At 40.8% G+C, this 24,735-nt stretch overlaps 1 long non-coding RNA gene across 1 annotated transcript; it reads left to right on the top strand.

Moving 5' to 3' along the window:
• The first annotated feature begins 2,357 nt into the window (after window positions 1-2,357).
• On the top strand, window positions 2,358-24,496 carry LOC140847486 (uncharacterized). The gene is made up of 8 exons (XR_012127549.1): window positions 2,358-2,648; window positions 3,333-3,486; window positions 4,445-4,549; window positions 4,849-9,156; window positions 19,587-19,733; window positions 19,830-20,146; window positions 21,012-21,297; window positions 21,454-24,496. It is a non-coding gene; the product is annotated as an uncharacterized lncRNA (long non-coding RNA).
• Window positions 24,497-24,735: the final 239 nt, after the last annotated feature.

Below are 24,735 nucleotides of genomic sequence, written 5' to 3'. Positions count from 1 at the left end.
GTTGTGGGTTTGCTTCCAGATCACTGCCATAAAGTGAATGTTGCAATAAACTCAAACGAATGTTTTGTTTTCCCAGTGCATATGAAAGTCATGTCTACACTAGACTATAGTCTATTAAGAGCACAATAGTATTGTGTCTAAAAAAACAATGCATACACCTTAATCAAAAAATATTTTATTGCTAAAATATGCTAACCATCATCTGACCTTTCAGCGAGTCATAATCATTCATCACAGAATCACCATAACAGATATAATAATGGAAAAGTTTGAAATATTGTGAGCGTTATCAAGATGTGACATGCGACACGGAGACATGCAGTGAGCAGATGTTGTTGGAAAAATGGGCTAATAGAGTTACTCAGTGCAGGGTTGCCACAAACCTTCAATTTGTGAAAAGAGAAATGCATCATCTCTCAAACACAATAAATACAATAAAATCAAGTATGCCTATGCTAAACCTGGATAAGACAGGAAGTCAGCTTGAGGCCATATCTCTGAGTTTGTGAGAAAAATGAGATTGACTTTCAGAAGTCATAGCTGACTTGCAGAGAACGGACTGTAATGAGACTGAGTTTAAGAGTTCTTTAAGAGCATAACCCATCACATCCTCTGGCCGACACAGGAATGTCAGTATAAGGAAAAACGCTATTGGAAGAAGTAGGGGTCTGCATCTGAACTAAGAAGCCCAGTCAGTTCCTGGGTGGGAAATTAGAAGTTCTGGTCACCAATTCCAGTGTGTGTGTTTGTGCGTGAGAAGCAGTTCGTCAACATGAGCTGGGTATCCTACAGTTAAACTCAACTCTGACATTATCTACCTATCAGATAATGTCAGATTCCCCAGGATAAGGAGTCAGTCCTAATAAGACTGCCCCCATGTCCACCTTAAAGTTAAAACAGCTAGTTATGTCACCAACAGAATGGGTTTATTTGAGAACTGCAGAAGAATTGCAGTTTGGAACAGGTAAGCTATGGCAAACCATAGGCACATCCAAAGATCAAAGGAGAGGAATGTTACTTTATGGAGAAAAGGAGGAAATTGGGAAGGCCTATTTTAGACAAAAGTCCCTTGAAGGAAAACAAGAGTTCAGAGTATGACAGTTCTCATTGGCTGAGTTGTGGTGTTTTGTTATTGGCTGAGCTTGTTGCTGGGCAAGGAGAAATTCTTCCTTCTCCCTGCTGGAGAAGTAAAGTAGGCTTTTTCCTATTTAGAATGTAAGGTAAGTTCTCTGCCTGCTGGAGTCTGCACTTGATGACAAGGGCTAAGGCATGAGAGCTCCCCCTTCTGGTCTCTGAAACCCATTTCAACTGAGATTTCCTTTATTCAGTTTCACAAGGGCCAGTGGCAAGTCCAGGTTGTCACCTGTGCTTCTGACCACCGGGTTATGGAAATCCCCATGACGCCCTCCTCAGGTTTGATTAATTTTCTAGAGCAGCTCACAGAAGTCAGAGAAACATTTTACTTACCAGATGGCCAAGTTTATTATAAAAGGATATAACTCGAACAGCCAGATGGAAAAGATGCATAGGATAAGGCAGAGGGAAGGACGACAGGCTTCCATGCCCTCTCCAGGCATGCTGGTCTCCCAAATCTCCACACATTCATCAACCTGGAAGTCTCTGAACTCTGTCCTTCTGGGTTTTTATGGAGACGTCATTATATAGGCATATTGACTCAACCTCCTGCCCCTCTTCCTTTGCTGGAGGTCAGGGGGCATGGGGCTCAAAGTTTTAACCCTTTAATCACATGGTTGTTTCCTCTGGTGACCAGCTTTAGGTGCTTTCCAAAAGTGAGCTTATTAACATAATGAAATACACCTGTATAGTTTTCATCACTTAGGAAATTCCAGGGCTTTTAGGAGCTCTGGGCCAGAAATAGGACAAAGAACAAGTACATGTTTGTTACTGTATATCACAATATCACAAGAATGGTAGAACATCTCCCATGACAGCTGAAGCTCTCACTAAACCTAGTTCTTTTCTTTAAAAAACAAAAAGTAATCAAAAAAGTTATGCAATAAGCTATAGCCATTAAGAAAACATGTCCAGTAATAGGAAAGGTGAGGCAGGATTAGAAGGTCACTGAGTCCCAAGAGACGGAGAGAGTCTGAGGGTTGTCCTTGCCTTTGTTCCTTTGGAGCCATGCAATTCATGCCAAGAGACAGACATGACTCTCCTGAGGCAAAAAAGCCTGGCTAGAGATGTGCGGTTTGGAATCAGACCACTTTTACATGCACTTTCCAAACAAAGATCACATCCTGTGCTGTTTTCTCAAGGTCATTTAACACAGAACACTACCATTGCCAGGATTTAAATGTCTTTGTTGAGGCGACAGGAACACAAAACAAGTGCAGCAGTCTCATGGGAGAAACAAATATCGACTCCCAGCGGAAGAAGTTGAGAATATTCACTCAAGAGTTGAAACTGGAAGAGTTGAAACTGGCACCCAGAATCCAGATTACCTCTGTGATGACAGTAGGCAGGGGCATTATGCTTTCTATATGTAAAATTCTACACACACATGTGCACACAGATGCACACACATATAGGTAGTACGTGTATTATTTAAATAGTTCAAACACGAACTTGGGTCCAGATATTACAATGCACAGGCTAAGCGTGGTCAGCTGGAAGTCCATACACAGGAGGTAAGTACTGAAAGTGCTTCTGCTTCTTGTTTTTCAAGTAAATCTTTGCAAAGCAACATTGCCAAAAATGGAATATTATTGGTGAAATAGGCATGTTGATGAGGACGATGATTTTTGTAAATGGCCTCTCAGAGAAATAAAAAGTAGTTAAAGTTCATGGACTGGCTGAATCTAGTTTAAGAGATACTGCCCACCTCCTCACAAAGAGGTTTTAGGAAACTATTGAGGTTGGTGACAATTATAATGTTTGCAGATTCCAGTCTCTGTGATGGTTTTGGACCTGTCTAGAGTCATCTTTTCATGCAAGGAGATAGTCAAAGCATCTAAAGCCAGAGTAATCTGGACTTCACGGAGCCCACAGAATAGGTATGAAGACAGTATCAACTGTTTGGTGCCTGCCTGAAAATCAATGTTCGATTGGTCATCGTCTGTGTATGTGGCAGAATTTTTTCTAAGACTTACTATATCCTGGCAGAAAAGTTTATAGAAAAGCAGCTACCCTTACCCACCTCCACCCTTTGGGTTTGACGTGGATTAAATGTTGAATAGGGCCCACTTGCAGGTTGTAATAAAAGCAGGCTTCAGATAAAATTCTAGTATAAACCCGTTTATCCATTATCAAGTGTCCATAAGGCAGTTCATGCATCTTGGGAGTGGCACCTGACAATTACATTTTTTGACAAGTATCCCAGATGATCCTGAAGCACACAGGGGTGTTAAGACCACTGCCATAAACTGTGCATCCATTTGCACTAATGCTTGCCATAGCTGCCTCTCATCTGAGTTTTGGGAGCTGGAAGAGCCCAAGAAAACAGCGCTGGAAGGACACCCAGGGCAGGTAACATTGGAGGCTGAGTGGATGTGCATTGTGCATGCTCTTCAGCTTTGTTTATTTTATAGAACATAAGAATTATCTGTGGAGATTATTTTTAAATGCAGAGGCACAGAATCTAATCCAGCCCTCGTAAATCTGTATGCTTGCTGGGGGAGTCTTGCGTATTTTGCAAAAGCTCTGTGGCTAACTGTAATGTACAGCCATGTTTGTGAATCACTGATACTGAGCTAGCCAAAAGCTGCTTTCCATTTCTCCAATCCAAGTTCCGAGTTTCCAAGAACAGAAAAACACTATACTTTTCTGTACCCATAGTTGTTATTAATTAGCACCGTGAACCCAGACATATCACTTACCTTATCAGAGCTTTGGTTTTCTCATAAGGCACCCTAAACACAAGCAAATAGAGATATCCTGGTGAAATATTATCCCAAGCCCAGCCATCCAGTTAACCACAAAGCAACATTTGCCCATCTCAAACCCTTTGGCTGCTCTTGTTGTGTATCTACCCGAAATAGCTTCATAAATGTGCATGACGAAGTTGATTTAGGTCATAGGACTTATTTACCCAAGAATTTGCCTCTAGTGATTGAACCTTCCCTCCTTTGGAAGCTGCAAACAGTCTTTATTTCCTGGCCTTGCCTTTGGAACACAGCCTGTCAATGAGTAGAAAGTGAGCGTATGTGTCTATTGGGGGGATTTGGTAGGAAGGCTTGTAAAAACATTTCCCCAAGTATAGAAATACCAACATTCTTCCACACAATATCCCAGCTGTGATATTTATTAAGCGTTGAGTTTGAAAGCACTCAGTTTGCTGACTGATAGATGCCTGTTTGGAGAACAGAGAATCCCCGCCAAGCACAATCTGCCGCCCAGTTTTCAGGGAATACAGATGACAAGAGTGTCTGGACCTTGAAAGCTCTGATGACCCAGAGGATTTGTTTACAGTTCAATTATTTTGCAGGTAAAACAGGGGACAGATGAATCACACTAGATCCAGCAGCAGGATGAACGTAGGCATTGGCCCAAACCACCATCTTCCCTTGCATGAATCCCTGGGAACACAAAGGTAAGAGTCCAAAAATCTGTGCAGTGAGCCACATGTCCTGTATTGCCAGATAAGGCAGGTGAGAGCCATTAGAAGAAGTGCATCTGTTAGTATAATTATTAGGGCAGCCTCCTTACCAAGAGAGGTTGACATCCAATGGGGGGAAATTCTGAGAGGGGACAGAAAGATAAGGGAAATAAAGCTGAAGAAGAACTGGAAGTTAAAACTGCAAAATTAAAGGTGATGCTGGCAAGACACTAAGGAGATCCTGTTTTAGCCAAGGACAGCATACATCCTTCTTCGCTTTCTGTCTGCTCCAGATCCAGAGGAGGATAATAGTAGTGGAGAAGTCAAGATATAAAAGAAGCGACACCTGAAAAGCACTGAAAGGAAACAAAACAGGACAAAAAGCACTTTCTTACGGAAAAGATACCATCCTCTTTGTGACGGGTTTTCCTCACTGAAGTGACAGCAATGTAATTGTCTTTTTTTACAGATGACACTAACTGCACTCTGAAAACTTGGAAGGAAGGCACAAAGGGGTATTGATTGTGGTATCCCAACACAAAGCGTAACATTTACAAATGGTAGGTGCTTAATACATGTTTGTTGAGTGAATGGACATACTGAAAACGTCTCTGTTTAAGTGGAAGAGTAGGACCAGGCCAGAAGATGAGATAAGAATCTAATGTAATAACACCCACATTTCTAAACATGTGTCTCTTTGTTCCTTATTTATTGCTTCCTTCCTTCTTCCCTCCATTACTTATTTCCTTCCTGTCCCTTTGTTTGCCTTACTTCTTTCTGCTCTCCCATTCATTTCGTTCCTTCCTTTGTTGCCCCCCTTCCTTTGTCTCCCCACTCTTCCGAAATTGAAAGACCCAAGGTTGAAAGGGGCTAGATGACATTTCTAAGTTCCTCTATTAAGGTGAAGGCAGAGCTGGGACAAAGGCAACTTCTTTTGTCACCCAAACCAGGTCTCTTTTTGCTACATTATACACACTGCCCCCAGTTGAGATTTATGTCCAGGTGAAGAGAAGCTAGCTGTCACAATGGCACCAAAAGAAGCTCCTAATTGCACTCTATGCATTGCTCTGAAATTATTACATTCAAAGCAATTAGTGGCACTTCACACTCTTCCGTATCTCAGGAAGAAGAAATGCTTGGCCGTAATGGCCATTAAAGGACAGACGAGTGATAGGAAGCAACTTTTGTTAGTAAGTATGTGTCAAAAAGTACAATATGCACGGGTTATCAACACAGTAAGTGTTCTTTCTCTAAAACCGACTGCTGTGAATTTCAGTTACAGTATTGGGCTTTGTCATACTTCAGCTGTATCCTCACAACACCCACATTAATTGAAAATATGAAAAATCTGTCAGTTCATATTGGTGTCTGTGTACAATTCCATAAATGCGCATGTGGGTTCTCCAGTTGAATCAGTCTGTTACTTTGGTATCACGTAGACCTGGCCACAATTATAATTTTATTTTTTGTATTAGCCAGCGAATATTTTGGGAGGAACAAAACCCGAATACCCTTAGGACTTTGTCAGCCTCTCAGGGCCTGGAAACTGTAAAGGAGTGCAGAGAGCATTAAGAGTCAGGAAAAAGAACTAATAAAACTTAGCTAAACCTTAACAGCAGACCATTCCGGAATAGTAAGAGATTCAATGTCTAAACTTAGAGAGAGACCAGACCAAAGGAAGAGAGAGCGAGAGGCCAGCCAAGGGCTATTTGAATCCCAGTTTACTAAATCCCCATGGTTTACAACCCTGATATCCACCCTGGCAGGGCCCTTGCTTATTTTTATACTGCTTCTCACTTTAGGTCCCTGTATCTTAAACCGGCTAACAGCCTTTGTTAGGGAAAGAGTGAGTGCTGTTCAGGTGCTAATGCTGAGACCGCAGTATCATTCACTCACACAGCAGGAAGAAACAAACATTCCATGATTGGAATGGTCAAAGGAAAGTGGGGAAATGTAGAATCTAAGCATTAGTAAGGTTAGTAAATTAGCATAAGCATAGCCATCTTAGAAACCTAGAAACCATTTTCTGAGAGTGTGACTCAGAGGGAAAAAAAAAAAAAAAAACCCTGGGCCTGGGTAAGGCCTTGAAAAACAAGTTAATCATGAGCACCGGGTGGTGGGCAGCTGTGACCCTTGGTCAGCTAACCTTGGTCAGTTAATCTTACATACCAAGCTTATCGTGCAGAACCTCCCTAACCATTGAGGAGTAGTCTTACCCTGCCCTTGCTTAACCCCAGGATATATGTCTTGCAAGAATAATGTATAGTTATAGAAAATTGCTATGAGTTAAGTGCTTTGAAATTGCTATATAAACCCTTGACTCTGAGTGCTCAGGGTCCTTGTTGAGACCCGCTGCATCGGGCTGACTTGGACCCCAGCTAGCTGGCTGAATAAAGACTTTGCTTGAATTTACATCTCTATGCCTGTGTAGTTTGTTCTCTGGGGAAGCCTCGGAAGCCTGGACCCTAACAGAAACAAGTTAGTTAGCCATAGTCCCACCCAATAACATAAAAACTAATAATAAATACCCTGAGAGTATTTCACAGAGGTTTATGCGGGTCGGTTAAATGACAATCAATGCATAGAGGAAGTTTCCAAGGACAGGACAAAGCATTAGTCATTTTATTTTTCAAGTGTAGTGAAAAGGTAATATTTGCTGAGGAAATAGGAAGTACTGTGAGGACCTGACCAACTTTATTTTCCGCCACGCACATTCTTACTTTTCCCCAGAGCTAATGAGCCCTGATTCTGGGAACAGTGAATAATCACATCTGAGGCTCTTCTCAAATTTTGCTCTACTGTTGACTTTTTTGCCTGCATTTGTACCTTCCATTTAAATGTACTTTCTCATATATTTTTCACTTATTAGAAACTGTGCTTTAGAAAACCTGTTTTAATTTTTTATTTTTTTACCCTCAGTGACGATTATCAGTAGATGCAATTTCATTTAAGGAATTGGAAGGGGAGAAGCTGTAGGCAGGAATGATAATTTGGAAGCTACTGCTTATGACTCAGTTAAGTTCTTGATGAGTGATAATCAAGAAAGCCATAAGGCATAAATAAGGAACATGGTACTGTTTTGTAAAATTCTGACCCAGAGTTATCTTTCAGTTTTTATTGGCTTTTCTAAAACATGATGAGTATTAATGATAAATTGGTATTTCAATAAAACATGATAAATTAGTATTTTCTAAGAACTGGAATTTTAGAACAAAGGTTATATCTAATGATAATGTCTAGCCACTGTACCTCATTTTTCTTTTCCATATTGACAGGAAGTGCTGAGATTGCAAAAACAACAAAAAAATATAGAGTAGAATAAGTCTAATAGAAAATGTGTAGTTGAAGACAATTTGTTGACATAATCTGCCTTAGAAATTCTTTACTACTTGTAATGAAGAGAACATAGCAAAGTTGAATCTTGAATATTGGAGATAAAATTCCAAGTCATTGTGCATCATGGGAAAGTTGACTGAGATGTGAGGTGGAGAGGACAGGGGTGGATGGAACCAGCTTGTGGGGCTTTTGCTGGTTTTGGGGGGTCTATCTTGAAGTTGTACTGGGGGGAGCTAATATGTCATAAACCTCTTCAACTGATTGGGCTTGGAAAATTACCCCTGAGCATGTATGGAGGTTTCCTAATGCACATCCAAGATTCCTTCAGATGCAGAACTACAATCCCATGTAGAAACTAGTAGAAATCCATTTCTCTTTGATTTAAATCACCTTTAAGGTAAATATTCTTCCTTTCCCAAAGTCTAAGAACTCCTGAAAATATTTTGTATGTATTGTATTGTTTTATTTAATGCTTTATTACCTGTGACTTTGGTGTCCTACGATATTAAGCAAAAAAATTCATGTTAACTCACTAAACTACTTCCTGGCTTTTGATTTTTTGTTTGTTTTTGGCTTTTATTGAATCCTACAATTTTAACTACTAAAGGCTTTGAAGCAACTTGTTAAACCAAGAGGCCATGGGTTTAGATTGCCTTGTTGCAAATCCCACTCCTGCTTTTGACTAGAAAGGCAATCTTAGGCAAACTTGATGAATTCTTTCAGTTTAATTTGGTGACTTGTGGGAGAGAAGTGTTATTTGGACTCCTTATTGACACAGTTGTGAGATTTTCATTAGATACCATAGCTCATAGTAAGCATGGTGTCGAGCTCATAGCACCGTTCAAGAATGATTAGCTATTATAATAACTACAGAATATAAAATGTATTTCTCTTCTCCCAGTGACTTGACCCTTACCATAAAACATGAATGGAGACTGAGGAGTGATGTGAGCAAGATGGCACAATAGGAACCCTCAGACCCCATTCCCTACAGAGACACCAACTTAACAATATATGGTCCAGAAAGACTGTTTAAGACTCAGTATCCCAGGAGAGGACAAAGCCAAGAACAACCACACTGAAAGGAGTTAAAAAAAAAAAAATGGTGTTGCATTTCACCTGCAATAGCCCTTCCCCCAAGCCACTCTGGAAGCAGCCCAACCCACCACCTTAAAAAGCATCTCCAGCTAAAAACAGAAGAAGATGTTGCTGGTGGGAAGCCAGTTACGGGAGGCGACTGACCGGGAAAAGCACAGTGAACAAAGGTGTGGTTGTTAGGCACATTTAAGTCATTGCCTTCTGCATTGATACAAGCTTCCAGAGCTGTAGTCCACGTGCAGTTTCTGGTACAGAGAGGGAGACACTCTTACAAATGGAGATTTCCCTTCTAAATGTAATTTATCTTATAAAAGGGTAACTCTGACTCAGTTTTCAGAGCTTCTCCTGTGTGTGCTGTTTATTAAAAATAATCAGCCCCTAAAATCCTTATGCCAAAGAGGCATATTTTGGGCTGACATGTTTTGTCCCTCTTCAGTATAAACCAGTTTTAAAACCAGGAAAGGTATAATAAAATATACCTCCAAAGTTAGTAAAGGCAAAAATACATTATAGAAAACAAAAAGTAAACCAAACCATGAATTGGGTGTGCTTATTCTAACGTTAGTTTTCCTATTTGGATGTTTTTATCTTTTTACCAGTTGCCTCCCTTCTCTCTTTGAAACCTGTCCTGTAGATTTCCTTTATCTTGTGTGAAATCTTGCTCTGAGAGTAGAGGATGTAAGTCTCACCTCCTATGCAAAGTGAATTTCCCAGTGCCATTTAGAAGTTATTCTTTTGCTGGGGTTATTAGTGTATTTAGCATATCACTTTACCCTGAATATTCAACTTGTAGGACCCCAACCTCCCTGAGAAATAAGTTAGCCTAAGAGTAGCCATCTTGAAGCCTGAAAACCATTCTGACATATGACTCAGAGGGAACAACTGAAACCAGGTAACTCCTCTGGAAAAACAAGTTAATCAATCATGACTGCTGGCAGCGCTAACCTTTCGGTTAGTTAAGCATAAAAGCTGACCCTACCTTGCTACACCCCCAGGACGTGGCACTAACCCAGAAATCGTAGGTTTGAAAAATTACTGCCTCTGTAGTATTGTTATCTTGCTATGTAGTATTGTTATCTTGTTACTACAACACAATCTGTAACCATGGTAATCCTCTAGGGCTGAATGCCTCAGAAAATCCTATATAACCACTTAGTTGTAAGTGCTCAGGGTCCTCGTTGAGACCTGCTGCGACGGGCTGACTTGGACCCCAACTAGTTGGCTTCCGAATAAATTCCTCTTGCTTGTTGCATCAAGAAACGTCTTTGGTGAGTGATTTGGGGCGGCGCCTTCCTCAGGGGAATCCAACATTTGGGGGCTCGTCCGGGATCATGCGCTCACCCCGCTTCACTCCCGAAGTCGCTCTTGGAGGAAGAGGTAAGATTAGTGGCGCCTTGAGTTGTCTGTGTTCTGTCTTCTGTTTTTCAGTGAGACCGGTCAGAATTCTGAAAGGGGGTACCCACTGTCTGGCAGCTGTCCCGATCCCGTAAAGGGGTCGAGACTGCGGTCGGTAGACGTACTAGGAGCACCTCAGGCTGCAACCCTGGGGGACGCCTCGGGGAGGTTGGGAGGCCAGGGACGCCTGGTAGCCTCCCGTCTGTTTTTCTGGCAAGGTGAATCTGATGAGATAGGGTTGATTTTCAGGCGCCAGGAATATCAACCCTCTGATTCCTTTCGGTTTCTGTTTGAAAATCTGAGAAAAAACAAAAAGCGGCCGCTGTGTGTCTAATCTGTGTGTGTCTCTGTTTTTTGTGTCTTTCATGTGCCTAATAATTGTTATACTGACAATGGGACAGACTCAGACAACCCCCTAAGTGTGTAAATGAATATATCTTTCTACCTCCGGATAGTATTAATGAAATTGATTTAAAGACAAGCGCTTGTGAAAATTGAGTGTTCTAAAACTTCCAGAAAACCTGATAAAAAAGTGTTAAGCATTAATGCTAATTTGAGTTTGCCTGAGGCGGGCATGTCCTGGTAGTTGTCGGCTGCCTGAGTTTACCTAGAGTCATTTGAGTCATGTTATCTGCTAAATCTTTTAAGAATAGAATGCTTAGAAGCTTGGCTTTGTCTAGTGTTCAGTGGGGGTCTTGTGAGTAGGCTAGCATAGTTGTTGCAGGTAAGTGAACTGGATAAGTGTGGCAAGTGAACACCTTTTTAATTGTGTGTTGCAGTGTGTATGCCTACCTGCAGCCTGAGAATCTTTGTAGTAACTTAAAGCCTTAGAGTTTTGTTAAGTTGAGAAGATGTGCTCTGTGTTTGCTGGGAGATTGTGCTGTGAAGCTCATGGTTGCAGAAATTGTAGAATGTGTTCGTAAGTTTGTCAGTCTAGGAAATGTTGGTTTGACAGTTTGCAGTGTCCTGCTTCTCAGTGTTCACTGGAGCTTGAAGTTTCTAATAGTTTTGAGTTCTGGTTAGAACTGCTTAAAGTGATAGAGAGGGCATTTCTCTATGTTGAAAGATCACAGCAGTTTCTCATGCTTAAAGTCTCAGTGAGTTGCCATGAAACTGTAATATTAAAAAGACTAAAAGCTAAAGTTTGTTAACAACTGTATAACCTTTATTTGCCTTTGAAATATTTTGTTATTAAAAATGATTGCATGGCCTGAAAAATTGAATTCCTAAGCAGAATAGTAACAAAGCTTTTTTCAGCTGATTAAATGCACTTAGTTAACAAACCAAAATTTATTAAACTGTAGAATCTGGACAAGATTATGTTTCTCCCAGAAAAACAGGTTTCACTGTAAAGGTTTAGATAGACGAACGTGTGACCACTTTTGAGAAAAGTTGTAATAGATTTTTTAAGAACCACCAGGTCTTCTTGTTTAATTTATATGCTGTAAATATGTTTGTATGTTTCAAAAAAACATGGGGGACTCTCCATATTTTTTAATGCAAATAATCTTAGAGCTTTTAATAGAATTTGCATAGCAGCTTATATCTACTATTAAAGAGTAAAACATTCTTGAAGCTTTCAGGGAAGACCTGTAAACTTAAGCACTTTCTCTGCTTTTTTGTATCTGGTCTTAGACACTTATGCTGAGTTATGTTCTTATTATTTTCACTGTTTGTAAGCTATTGATTGTAAGCCAAAGGTCATCATTTCTCAGTCCCTAAATGAAGAAGTAAAATGCCTGACCTCTTTCATCTCAAATCATATTTCTGGTCATATCTGAATATCTGTGTGAAAGAAAGAGACATTTAAATTTGAGATTCTGCTTAAACTTTTAAGTTGAATTTGACTATAGCCATATTCATTCTTTGTATGTATCTCTAACAGGTCTTTTGTATGCCTGGTGATATTATACTCTGCCTTGAGTTTAGACAGTTCTTTCAGCTAAATATGAATTCTTATTGTAGCTTTTTTCCCCTCCTGAAGATGAATGCAGAAGAATCTACCATCTGCTACCATTCTCTCAAGAATGCTTAGTAACCTAAAATTAGTTTGACTTTCTGTATGTTGTCTTTAAAAATTGACAGCAGCAGTCTCCCCTGCTGCCCCACTTTTTAAGATATCTTGTTTACTGTGCTGAGTATATAGACAATAAATGTGTAATGATAGTTCTAAAAAAATTAAATGCAAAAAGGTGCTTTTACCTCTAGTTAACTCTGATATTTTCCAGAGGGCCCCTGGAACATGTCAGAAGAATTTTTTCTCACTAGAGAAAGTATTTGACTAATTTGGCTTATTTATCTGATATATATATATTTATTTACCAGGAAAGCACTGTCAAAGAGAATGATGCTAAACTTTGTTACTAAATGTTTTGTATTACAGAAATATCAGAATTTCCTTATGTCAACTGTTTTACAGTAAGCTCTCATCAGATCTTTAACCACTGTCATTTGTAAGTCTTTTGTCATTTATAGTATTATCCCTAAACTGGTAAAGAACTAGATTTCAGCAGAACAGGTATTAGTTACATAAGATTACATAAACTAAAGAAAATGATTTTGTGTCTTTTTGTTTCAAATGTTGCTGGTAAAATGTTTTAACCTTGTTCTCTTAAACTGACAACAGTTTAGTAAATGACTATCTTTATGAGCAGAATTGAAACATCCTTCTCTCTACTTGATCCCTCCAGAGTTTAAAAACTTTCAGTGACTGTTTTTATATTCCATGGCAGTATGTTTATTTGCACGAGTTCAATAAGAATCTGCTTTCCTTGTGAGAAGACTACTTAAGAACACTGGTTATACTACCAGGGCTTTGACTGGAATGTCGTACCTGAGAGACATGTGCATAGACTCAGATGTGAACAACTTTAAAGAACTAAGATTGACTTTATAAAGCCAACAAAGCCCCTTGGAAGAACTGGCCTGGTACCTTGCTTACAGAGTTCCCAGCAGCCTTACCAGGTGAGTAAAGAAGGTCACTTCCTGGCAGGTGCAGAGACCTCGAGAAGAGAAGAATTCATCCAAATCTACAGGTACTGCAGGCAAAGCCTGATGGCAAGTCTGGCTTGGCTGTCTGGCCTCAAGAGGCCTTTAAAAGTTCAATCTGAAATTCCTTACAAAAAGTTCCAGCAAAGCATATTTAAAAGAGCCTGTGTAATCAATTGCTCTTCTTGCTGCACCTGTGCAAATAATCAAGCCAGCTGTTAATTATTTTCTTAACCTAGTTACTTCTAGTAAAAATGAGAGTGATTTTAGAGAGAAGTATCGTTTCAATAATGTAGCCTCCTTCCAGAATAAAAAATCCAACTCCAGATGTTGCTACATAACCTAATAACACAATTTGTTTTATCTTGCCTAGAAGCCACAAAACTGCAAATAGTAATAGAAATGAAACCCAGAATAGAAGCGCCAGCCTTCTGAGGTCCTCTCAACTGACCAGTGATGGAGACCTAGCTGCACCCTTTACTGCGCCCCCTTCTCAGCACGAAGCAGCCAGAGCGGTCATCGCCCCTTTTCCCTAGCAGCAGCTAGAGTCTCTATCTGTAGAAGAAAGAATGAGACCATACCCATAGCCTTCCCTGGTAAAAACAGGTATTTAATCCCTCCTCCCAAGAGATGGTGGGCTTGTAACACTGGAGTGACCCCATGTGTCTCTACTTCTGCCTTCAACTCCTCCCGTGATTTCTGTATCATGGTCCAGTTAGTACCCAGACTAATGTATCATGATGACTTATCATTCGTGGCAGAATTAGAACCTAAACTAAGGTATAAAAGAGAGCCAGTCTCACTCACTCTAGCTGTATTACTAAGAGTAGGAGTCGCAGCCGGAGTAGGACCAGGGGCAGCTGCAATTATACAAGAAAACCAACATTATGAAGGACTAAGAATAGCTATCGATGAAGATTTGAGAACTATAGAACAGTCTATTTCTAAACTTGAAGAGTCCCTAACCTCCCTCTCTGAAGTAGTGCTGCAAAATAGACGAGGGTTAGATTTACTATTTCTAAAAGAAAGTAGATTGTGTGCAGCTCTAAAGGAAGAGTGCTGCTTCTATGCAGACCATACTGGAGTAGTAAGAGACTCAATGTCTAAACTGAGAGAAAGATTAGATCAGCGAAAGCGAGAACGAGAAGCTAACCAGAGCCTGTTTGAATCCTGGTTTTCTAGATCCCCATGGCTTACAACTCTAATATCCACTTTGGCAGGACCCCTGCTTATTTCAATATTGCTCCTCACCTTAGGTCCCTGCATTTTAAATCGAGTAATAACCTTTATTAGAGAAAGAGTAAGTGCTGTGCAGGTGCTAATGCTGAGACAACAGTATCATACCCTCACACAACAAGAAGAAACCAACATTCCATGATTAGAATGTTCAGAAAAAGAAGTGGGGAATGTAGGACCCCAACCTCCCTGAGAAATAAGTTAGCCTAAGAGTAGCCATCTTGAAGCCTGAAAACCATTCTGACATATGACTCAGAGGGAACAACTGAAACCAGGTAACTCCTCTGGAAAAACAAGTTAATCAATCATGACTGCTGGCAGCGCTAACCTTTCGGTTAGTTAAGCATAAAAGCTGACCCTACCTTGCTACACCCCCAGGACGTGGCACTAACCCAGAAATCGTAGGTTTGAAAAATTACTGCCTCTGTAGTATTGTTATCTTGCTATGTAGTATTGTTATCTTGTTACTACAACACAATCTGTAACCATGGTAATCCTCTAGGGCTGAATGCCTCAGAAAATCCTATATAACCACTTAGTTGTAAGTGCTCAGGGTCCTCGTTGAGACCTGCTGCAACGGGCTGACTTGGACCCCAACTAGTTGGCTTCCGAATAAATTCCTCTTGCTTGTTGCATCAAGAAACGTCTTTAGTGAGTGATTTGGGGCGGCGCCTTCCTCAGGGGAATCCAACAAACTCACTGAAGCAAGAAGAGGCAGTGGGCAGTATTTGAGGCCACTTTTTATTTTTTATGTTTTTATTTTTGAGTTTCTATGTGTCGCTCCAGGAGGAGTGGGTTCCCTGCTCTGCACAAGTTCACTCTTGTGGGTAAAATTGCAGTATTTCCAGAATCTCTCGCCTGGCCTTTGTGCATCTCCGTACCAATAGGTGTTTACAAGGGGTGGAAAAAAGTAACCATCTCCATATCAATAGGTGATTAAAAGGTTGGGGGAGCAAGGGTATATCTGGACCAGAGAGGTTTGGTGGGGTCCGTTTGTATGGTGGGGTTGCAAAAGACACAGGCAAGCAGAAGTGGATGACTGCTTGTAAGCAATAAATGAGTTTCTCCCACTTTATTTCTCCCTTTGACTGATTTCAGCTTCAGAGGTAATTTGCCCCAGGCTGGGGACTTATTTTCCTCTGAGAGTTACAGCTATGTATTCAGGAAGAGCAAATGTAAGTCTGGGGAGAGGAAATCCCGGGGAAAAATACCTCTAAAAACAGAAATCTCTCAAAGCGAGAAATAAAGTTTAAAATCCGTTTATTGCTCACAAACTGCAGTCCGGGGCTGTCACTCTTTCCTGCTCCAGGAGAAGCAAAACCGGGCCTCCCCACAGCTCTCAGGTACAGATAAGCCCTTCTTGCCCGGGTAATTACCCAGTGATATGGAGATGAACTTCTCTCCACCCCTGAGGAGTGATGCAAATGCACTAAAGCCATACTTCTTTCCACCTCTGAACACCTATTGATATGCAGATGTACCAAAGGCAGGTGAGATAGTCTGGAAATGTTACAATTTTACCCACACCAAATAACAACAATGGGACATTGGGGTAAAAAGGGATTCATACCAAGCTTTATTCTCACAGCTATGCACAAGCAGCAGGCCCGCTTCTGTCTCTGGCCCAGCTACAGCCTCTGCTCCCCAGGCGCTACCTCCGCTGGTGGCTCTGCCCTCCTTTCCTCCTGCTTCCCAGCACCAGGCTCTCTTCTCCCTTCTTAGAAGCAGGGCTCCAGGTCTTCTCTCCCCTACTTCCTAACATGGGGCAGAACTCTGTGGGCAAGTCTCTCTGGTAACTGGCAGATGCTATGCCCAATTACATCCAGGGGCTTGTGTTTTCTCTCCACCCTTCCCACTCCCCCCACCCCTCCCCTTTACTTCTGTGACTTGACAGTTTGCCCTGGGCAGCTCACTGCCAATGGGCATGGAAGTAGGCTAAGTATGTATACAATGGGTGATATTAGAGTCAGGCAGAATCCTGGCCATAAAATTTCCATTTTCCTTACAATATGCCACGTCAAGCACTGTATTAAGAAACAACAAAGACAAAAACAAAAGATCACACAGTCCACAGTTTTCTTAGGGACTCTCTCTACTAGAAACTCAACTTGAACAAATGTAGGCCCAAAGAGGACTCTACCAACTCCACCAACTGAAGGAAAAGGGGGATGTGGTATAGCCAGGCCTCAGAGACAGTGGGAGGAGTGGCATGCTCTTCGCCAGGCTCCATTTCTCTGGGGTGGTGATGCCGGGGCTCTTGTTCATGAAGCCGAAGAATGAGCTTCACAAACACTCAAGGTAGGAGAGCAAGGTACAGGCTTTTATTTAGAGATAAAGTGAGAGAATAGAGCTCCTGGCTCATGCCAGGAGGGGACAAGAGAGCCCGTAGTGGTGCGTTGCCTAGGCGGTTTTATAGGCAGCTGAGGATTTCTGGAGAACATCAAAATAAGGCTTAGGGGTGTGGACTTGTACCACCTGCCCTGCCCTCAAGGTGGGCTGGGTCATAGTCTGATTGCTGGGGCTGACATTGGAGTCAAGGGTTATGCTGATACCCTTGAGGAACCCTCAAACATTCCAGGCCAAGTTGCTCCTGGCCTTTTGACCTGTAACTGATCTCACTGAAGATGTCTTTATCTTTACCCTAGAGAATTAGTGTGACCTTGACTTTGCAAAATGCTTAGCACAGAGTTTCAGTAGGGACTTCTTTGCCCTTTGTGACATTGCTCTGACTGTAAATATTCCCCCCTGCTTTTCCAGGAGGCCCTCACCCTACTCTGACTACACCCATGATCCCTGTCTCGGTGGTCTCCCTTCATCTTCTGTAAGCCAGCTTTATCCACATGTTTTCTAGGCTGGCTCCAGTAGCCCTACCTTCCCCCCTTTTTTTTGCATGGTTACTTATTTTTCATTCTCTTCTCTCTTTTCTTTCTCTCCCTTATTTAATTGAAATAGTTGATATCCAATATTGTGTTGGTTTCAGGTGTACAACGTAGTGATGTAACAGTTATATACATCACTAAACAGTCACTAGGATAAGTGTAGTTGCTGTCAACATACAACAGATACAATATTACTGACTATATTTTGTATACTGTACTTTCATCTCTGTGACTACTTTATAATTGGATGTTTGTACCTCTTTATCCCCTTCATCTGTTGTATCCATCCCACATCTCCCTCTCCTATGGTAACCACCAGTCTGTTCTCTGTGTTTACCAGTCTATTTCTATTTTGCTTGTTTTGTTCTTTTAGATTGCACATAGAGATGATATCATATGTTTTTGTCTTTCTGTGTCTGACTTATTTCACTTAGCATAAGATTCTCTAAGTCTATCCATGTTGTTGCAAATGGTAAGATCTCATTCTTTTTTATGGCTGAGTAATATTCCACCGTATATATGTATCACTTCACCTTTATCCATTCATCTATTGATGAACACTTAGGTTGCTTTCATATCTTGGCTACTGTAAAGAATGCTGCAATGAACATAGGAATGTATACATCTTTTCAAATTAGTGATTTTCTTTACTTCAGGTAAATCCCCAGAAATGGAATTACTGGATCACATGGTGTTTCTATTTATTTTTAGTTTTTTGGGAAACCTCCGTAGTGTTTTCCACAGTGGCTGCACCAATTTACATTCCCACCAACAGTGTAGGAGGGTCCCCCTTCCTCCACATCCTCACCAACACTTAATATTTCTTGTCTCACTGATTTTAGCCATTCAGGCTGGTGTGAGGTGATCTCTCATTGTGCTTTTGATTTGCATTTCCCTGGAGATTAGTGACGTTGTGCATCTTTTCATGTGCCCGTTTGATCAACTGTATGTCTTCCTTGGAATAAGGCCGATTCAGGTCCTCTGCCCATTTTCTAATCAGATTATTTTATTATTTTTGGTGTTAAGTTGCATGGGTTCTTTATATATTTTTTCGATGGTAACCTACCTTGTTGGCTATATCATTTGCAAATATCTTCTCTCATTCAGTAGCTGACTTTTTTTTCATTTCTGTTGGTGGTTTCCTTTGCTTGGCCTCAGCAGCTCTTGCCCTCACAACTTTACCACTAGTGAAGGACTGACCAGAGCTAAAGTCCCAGAACACATTGTACAACTGTGATTGGCAGCCTCCACGAGATTCCATTTTTTGCAGTGAAAGTGCAAATGACTGAGCTGTGTGTGGTGTGTGCTTTCAATGTTAGTAAGTATTTTGTTGAATCAAAATAGATTTGGAAGAAAGTCCTCTCCCCCCAGGCCTATATCAGTTGAGTAAGATAAAATGGTGTGGATGGATTCAAATATTATTCCATGGGGCATTTCCCAAATTTATTTTTCACCCATCTATTACTCCCTTTGAAAGAGAAAGTTTAAAACAGCTTTGTTTGGAGTAAATACCTAGTTTTCTGACTGGATATGATCATTTTTCTTTGAATGACTATTCATCTGTAAGTCCTTGGTTTAAAATTACTGCTTGGATCCTGTAGTTTTGTCCTCCTCCTCTCCTCCTTCCAATATACAGCTAAATACTGCTTGTGATATTTTATGTCTATGTATCTATTCAAGTCAATTTTGTTAACTTATTTCTCCATAGGAAGGAGAAAGCCATGCCCCATCTGGCTCATGGAAGGATTTTATCTCATTTTACAGAATGTGCTAGGCAGCATTTATTTTAGTTTCCCTTCATATGATGGATTGCAGATACCTCTCTTCTTATGTAATGTCAGTTTGTCGCTAAAGTATAAAATGTGAAGATTTGCAGGTGTCTTTCCAAAATAAATATTTTCCATTCATCCTAAGGCAATTAAAAAGATCACTGGGAAACGTAGAATGAGGGAGAAATCTTTATGGTGGGAAAAAAACCCAGAAATACCCTTTGGTTTATCTGACCAAAGGGGACAGTCCGAAATGGTGAGCAGCATAGTATGCTGAGGGATTTGTTACAACATTATGCACTAAAAAGTGAACCTCGTCCCCCATGACAGGTGTTTAAACCAGGTCATAAAGGGCCAATTTGGACACGAGAGACTGATTTCTGCGTCACAGAAACATCCTCAAAGAGTTTGTGCTGAGGAAACTACCCCATACAGGCTGATCTGCAAATGCACGATGATTTCCAGTCCCCGCTCGAGGTATAATCTCCTGCAGCCAAGGAATCCCTTTCCCCCTGGGAATCACAAGCGGCTTTAACAGTGACGTTCTGTTACTTTGCCCTTGATTTGCTAAAGGTGGTTGTGAAACGATGAATCATCTGTGAGCACCGTGAGGCTACGAAACTCAAGACTTCAGTGCCTGGTTTACTGAGCACTACACGCCGGGTACAGCAGCCCCGATGGCAGCAAGGGTCCAAGGGTCGTTCCAGGGAAACAGAGAAAGCCTGTTTCCTTCTCTGTCTTGTGGATGAAACTCTACCTTCAGCTGCCAACTGCCGGGCTGCTACACTACCTGGTTAGGGTGGGAAGTGCTTCTTCATAAGAATTAACTGATGAATAAATAAGTCATAAGGACATCCCTGCCAAAACCTACCAACACATATGCCCAGCAGGTAAGGCTCCCCATTGCTTTTCCTACAAAGGCATTTGGTATGTCCTCTGTTCCTGGAAATAAAACTAGATGTGGGCCACCAACTCGGGCAACTTATGCATTTACTTGTGCAATCAAGCAACCTTTTTTTTTTTTTTAAATTCTGAAAAGGGTGTAGAAGTTTAGTGCACTATCCCAAGCCAATTCATTAGTTCCCTGTTAGCTTCTTTCTTCTTGTACTTTCTGTCCCTTCATTCCAAGAGCACTTTGAAGGTTTTCCTTACTCTTCACCCTTAGCCTCTCATTCTTCAGCATCACTGGATCACACATTCGTTTAGTACATATTAAACACCAGTTATGGAGCAGCCCTGACTTTCAAGATGCTCAGCATAGCATTAGGGCCAAGGGCAGTCTGTCCTAAATAGAGCACTTGGGCATATTTATTATTTTGAATTAAAAGTTACTTAAGAAACAGCCAGTGCAGGAGCAGCAGTCTGACCCACCTCTGTCTCCGGAAAGCAGGAAATAAGTCTCCCATATGAAAGGTACCCTCCCTGTACCAAGAGGTAGGGAGACATCCTTATCACCACAGATCAGGGATTCTGAGCCAAGAAGCCTGAAAAAGCAAACCTTGTTCCTTTTTACTAATTTATGACTTTAGCCCAAATTCTGTTTAGAATTCCTTAAGCTCCCAAACATAAGTTTCCTTTGTCCTGTCATTTCCTCACAGATTTTTTTCTCTTTGTTCAAACAGTGTAAAAATTACCTGCCTTGGTAATTTCTTGAGGTCTCAATATCATGATTTTGCCTCTGTGCACATGTAATTGAACTTTGTTTTTTCCTCCTGTTAATTTCTCTTATATCGATTTAATTCTTAAATCGGCTAGAAGAACCTTGAAGGGAAGAGGAAAATGTTTCCTCTGCAACAGTAGAGAAGAGGACACGGGGAAGAGAATCAGCCATTGCCCTGCTGTACGAGGAGACTAGAACAAAGCATCTCCTGCGTCAGCCTGAGGATGGTGAGGACGCCTCACGTGAGCAGATTCTTGAGGGACAGGCAAGGACTAGGCACAAAGATCAGCATACAGGCAGAGGAGGAAAAAAAATTCCAGCAGGTGGCATTGCAGGGCCAAAGCCTCAGAGGTTTGAGAGACCTCAGCACAGTGAAAAAAGGTAAGACAGTGGGTCTGAAATAAGCGGGGTGTGTGTTCGTGTACGCATGTGCATGCTCACACACATGCAGTGATGGTGGTGGTGGTGGTGATAATACAGTGGAAAGTCTGTGACCTTATCAGCTGCCTGCCTCAATACAGCTTTCAATGTTTTCAGGGATGGGGATAAGCCCACTGCACACAAGGCACATGAAAACATTTCCATTCTCCCATGAATATGGGCATCAACCTGGGAAAAAAACCAGAACCAAGCATGCGATTGCCTTTATGCAGGCATAAATCCAGAGAGAGATGGAAGACGCTGAGGACTGAGGTGGAGGGGCAATTTCTAAGCCCTTCCTGTGCTGGATTTCTGCAGTGTGACTTCTTATTACCATTATTACTGTACCTTTGTTGAGGTGCTGCATGTTTACACTGCTTCTAATAACCTCCAATGTTCAACTAAAAATCCAAATATAGATGGACACCAATTTATAAATGCACTGTGACCCACATCCCCTTTCTCAGTGAGCTGTTTTACTCACAGTGCGCTTGCCCATAGAAGCAGTGTCACAAAGGCAGCAAGCCCTTCACTTCAGCTTATACACTGCACACGTAAAGCCTCCCTCGTTCTACCGAAAAGTCCCGTGGGTTTTAACCAATGAGTAGTGTGATGCACCCAGCGTTACATTGCACAAAATCGTTTCACTGCCCCCTCAAATCCCCTTTGCTTCACATATTGACTCCTCACCCGCACTCTGAACATCTGGGAATCCCTGATAATATTTATTATTTCTGTAGTTTTACCTTTTCCAGAACATTACATAGATGGAAAGATTCAGGATATCTCCTCAACCCCCTTCAGCCCCCACCCCATTTTCCCTATTTTTAATATCTTGAATTAGTATGGTACGCTTGTTACAACTGATGAACCAGTATGGTTACATTATTTTTAACTGAAGTCCATAGTTTACTTTAGGGCTCATTCTTTGGGTTTTATATTCTGTGGGTTTTGAAGTATGTATAATGACATGTATCCATCATTACAGTATCATACAGAATAATGATTTCACTGCTCTAAACATCTCCTGTGCTCCACCCATTATCCTACCCCCTCTATCTGAGAAACCCTGACAACCACTGATGTTTTTACTTTCTTCACAGCTTTGCCATTCCAGAATGGCACGTGTTGGAATAATACCTTACATAGCCTTTTCAGATTGGCTACTCTCATTTACCAATATGCACTTAAATTTCCTCTATGTCTTTTGGTGGCTTGATAGGTCATTTGTGTTTTATCACTGAATAATATTCCACTGCATGGATGTACCACTTTGCTCTTCCATTCTCCTATTGAAGTGCATCTTGGTTGCTTCCAACTTTGGGCAGTTTTGAATAAAGCTGCTATAAACCAATTTTTGTGGGAAATAAGATTTCAAGTCAATTGGGAAAATACCAAAAATATGATTGTTGGATCTTAGGCTTAAACCTTGTTTCTATAAGAAGCTGCCAAACTGTCTGCCAAAATGTCTATACCATTGTGCATTCCTATCAGTAATGAATGAAGGTTCCTATTGCTCCACATCTTCACCACTACTTGATCTTGTCAGTATTTTGGATTTTAGCCATTCTAATATTTGTAGAGTGTTTTATTTAGCAATTTCAGAATGACATAATTTTTTAAATTTTGGTATCATTAATCTACAATTACAGAAAGAACATTATGTTTACTAGCTTCCCCCTTCACCAAGTCCCCCCCACATACCCCTTCACAGTCACTGTCCATCTGCGTAGTAAGATGCTGTAAAATCACTACTTGTCTTCTCTGTGTTGCGCAGCCCTCCCCGTGCCCCCCACGCACTATACATGCTAATCGTAATGCCCTCTTTCTTTTTCCCCACCCTTATCCCTCCCTTCCCACCCATCGTCCCCAGTCCCTTTCCCTTTGGTAACTGTTAGTCCATTCTTGGTTTCTGTGATTCTGCTGTTGTTTTGTTCCTTCAGTTTTCCTTTGTTCTTATACTCCACATATGAGTGAAATCATTTGGTACTTGTCCTTCTCCGCTTGGCGTATTTCACTGAGCATAATGCCCTCTAGCTCCATCCACGTTGTTGCGAATGGTAGGATCTCTTTTTTTCTTATGGATGCGTAATATCCCCCGAATCACATAATTTTGAGGTTACTTTCATATGCTTTCTTCTAATCTGTATGCCTCTTTTGGATGAGACATTTACTCCAAACTTTTGCCTATCTTTTAGATACGGTCATGGTTGAGTTTTAAGAGTTCCTTGCATATTTTAGACTTTATCATATGTCCTTTATCTTATAAATGTTTTGTGAAGATTTTCTCTAAGTGTGTGGCTTTTCTTTTCATCTACTGATAGTGTCTTTCACAGACACATTTTACTTTTCAATGAAATCCAATTTATCAAATTTTTTCTTTCATGGATTGTGTTTTTGGTGTTGTATTGAGAAGGTCATTGCCAATCCCAAGGAAGCTGAAACTTTCTCCTATGTTATTTTCAAAGAATTTTATAATTTTGCATTTTATATTTAGGTCTTTGATCCATTTTGAATAAACTTTTGTGAATGGTGTAAGGTTTGTTTCTGGATTCAGTTTTTTGCACATGAATGTCCAGTTGTTACGGCATCATTTGTTGAAGAGACTATTTCTCTCTATTGTATTGCCTTTACTTTTCTGTCAGAGTTGTCGTGATTATATTTGTGTGCATTTATTTCTAGGCTATTCTCTTCCATTGATCTATATACTTGTTCTTTTGCCAATACCACGCTGTCTTGATCATTATAAGCTTTGTATCAAATCTTGAAATTGAGGAGCATCAAGTTCTCCAATTTTGTCCTTCTTCAGTATTATGTGTGTTTTTCCAGGTCTTTTTCCTTTCCACACAAATATTAGAATCAGTATCCCAATATTTACAAAATTCCTTGTTGGGATTTTGGTGGGATGGCATTGAAACTACAGGTTGAGCTGATAGATACTGTAATAGTATTGAATCTTCTAAATCGTGAACATGGCCTAACTCTCACTTATGCTCTTCCTTAGTTTCTCCAACAATGATAATTCGTTTGCTTTTCATTTTTATTAAAGTATCATTGATTTACAATCTTATGATGATTTCAAATACACAGTACAGGGGGTTCAACATTCACCCATATTATCAAGTCCTCACCCAATCCATTGCTGTCACTATCAACAAAGTAAGATGTTATAGAGACATTAATTGTATTCTCCGTGCTGTACTACTCTCCCTGTGACCAACCTGTAATGCGATTGTGAATTATACCACCCCTTAATCCTCTTCTCTTTCCCTCCCCACCCTCCCCAACCCCTCTCCCTTGGTAATGACTAGTCGCTTCTTAGTGTCTATGAGTCTACTACTATTTTGTTCCTTCTGTTTTGCTTTGTTTTTATTCTCCACAAATGACTGAGATCACGTG

The sequence above is a fragment of the Manis javanica genome, chromosome X (assembly GCF_040802235.1).
Source record: "Manis javanica isolate MJ-LG chromosome X, MJ_LKY, whole genome shotgun sequence".
Lineage (NCBI taxonomy): Eukaryota > Metazoa > Chordata > Mammalia > Pholidota > Manidae > Manis > Manis javanica.
Note: the sequence above shows the minus strand (reverse complement) of the source record. Positions and strands in the feature narration are given on the sequence as shown.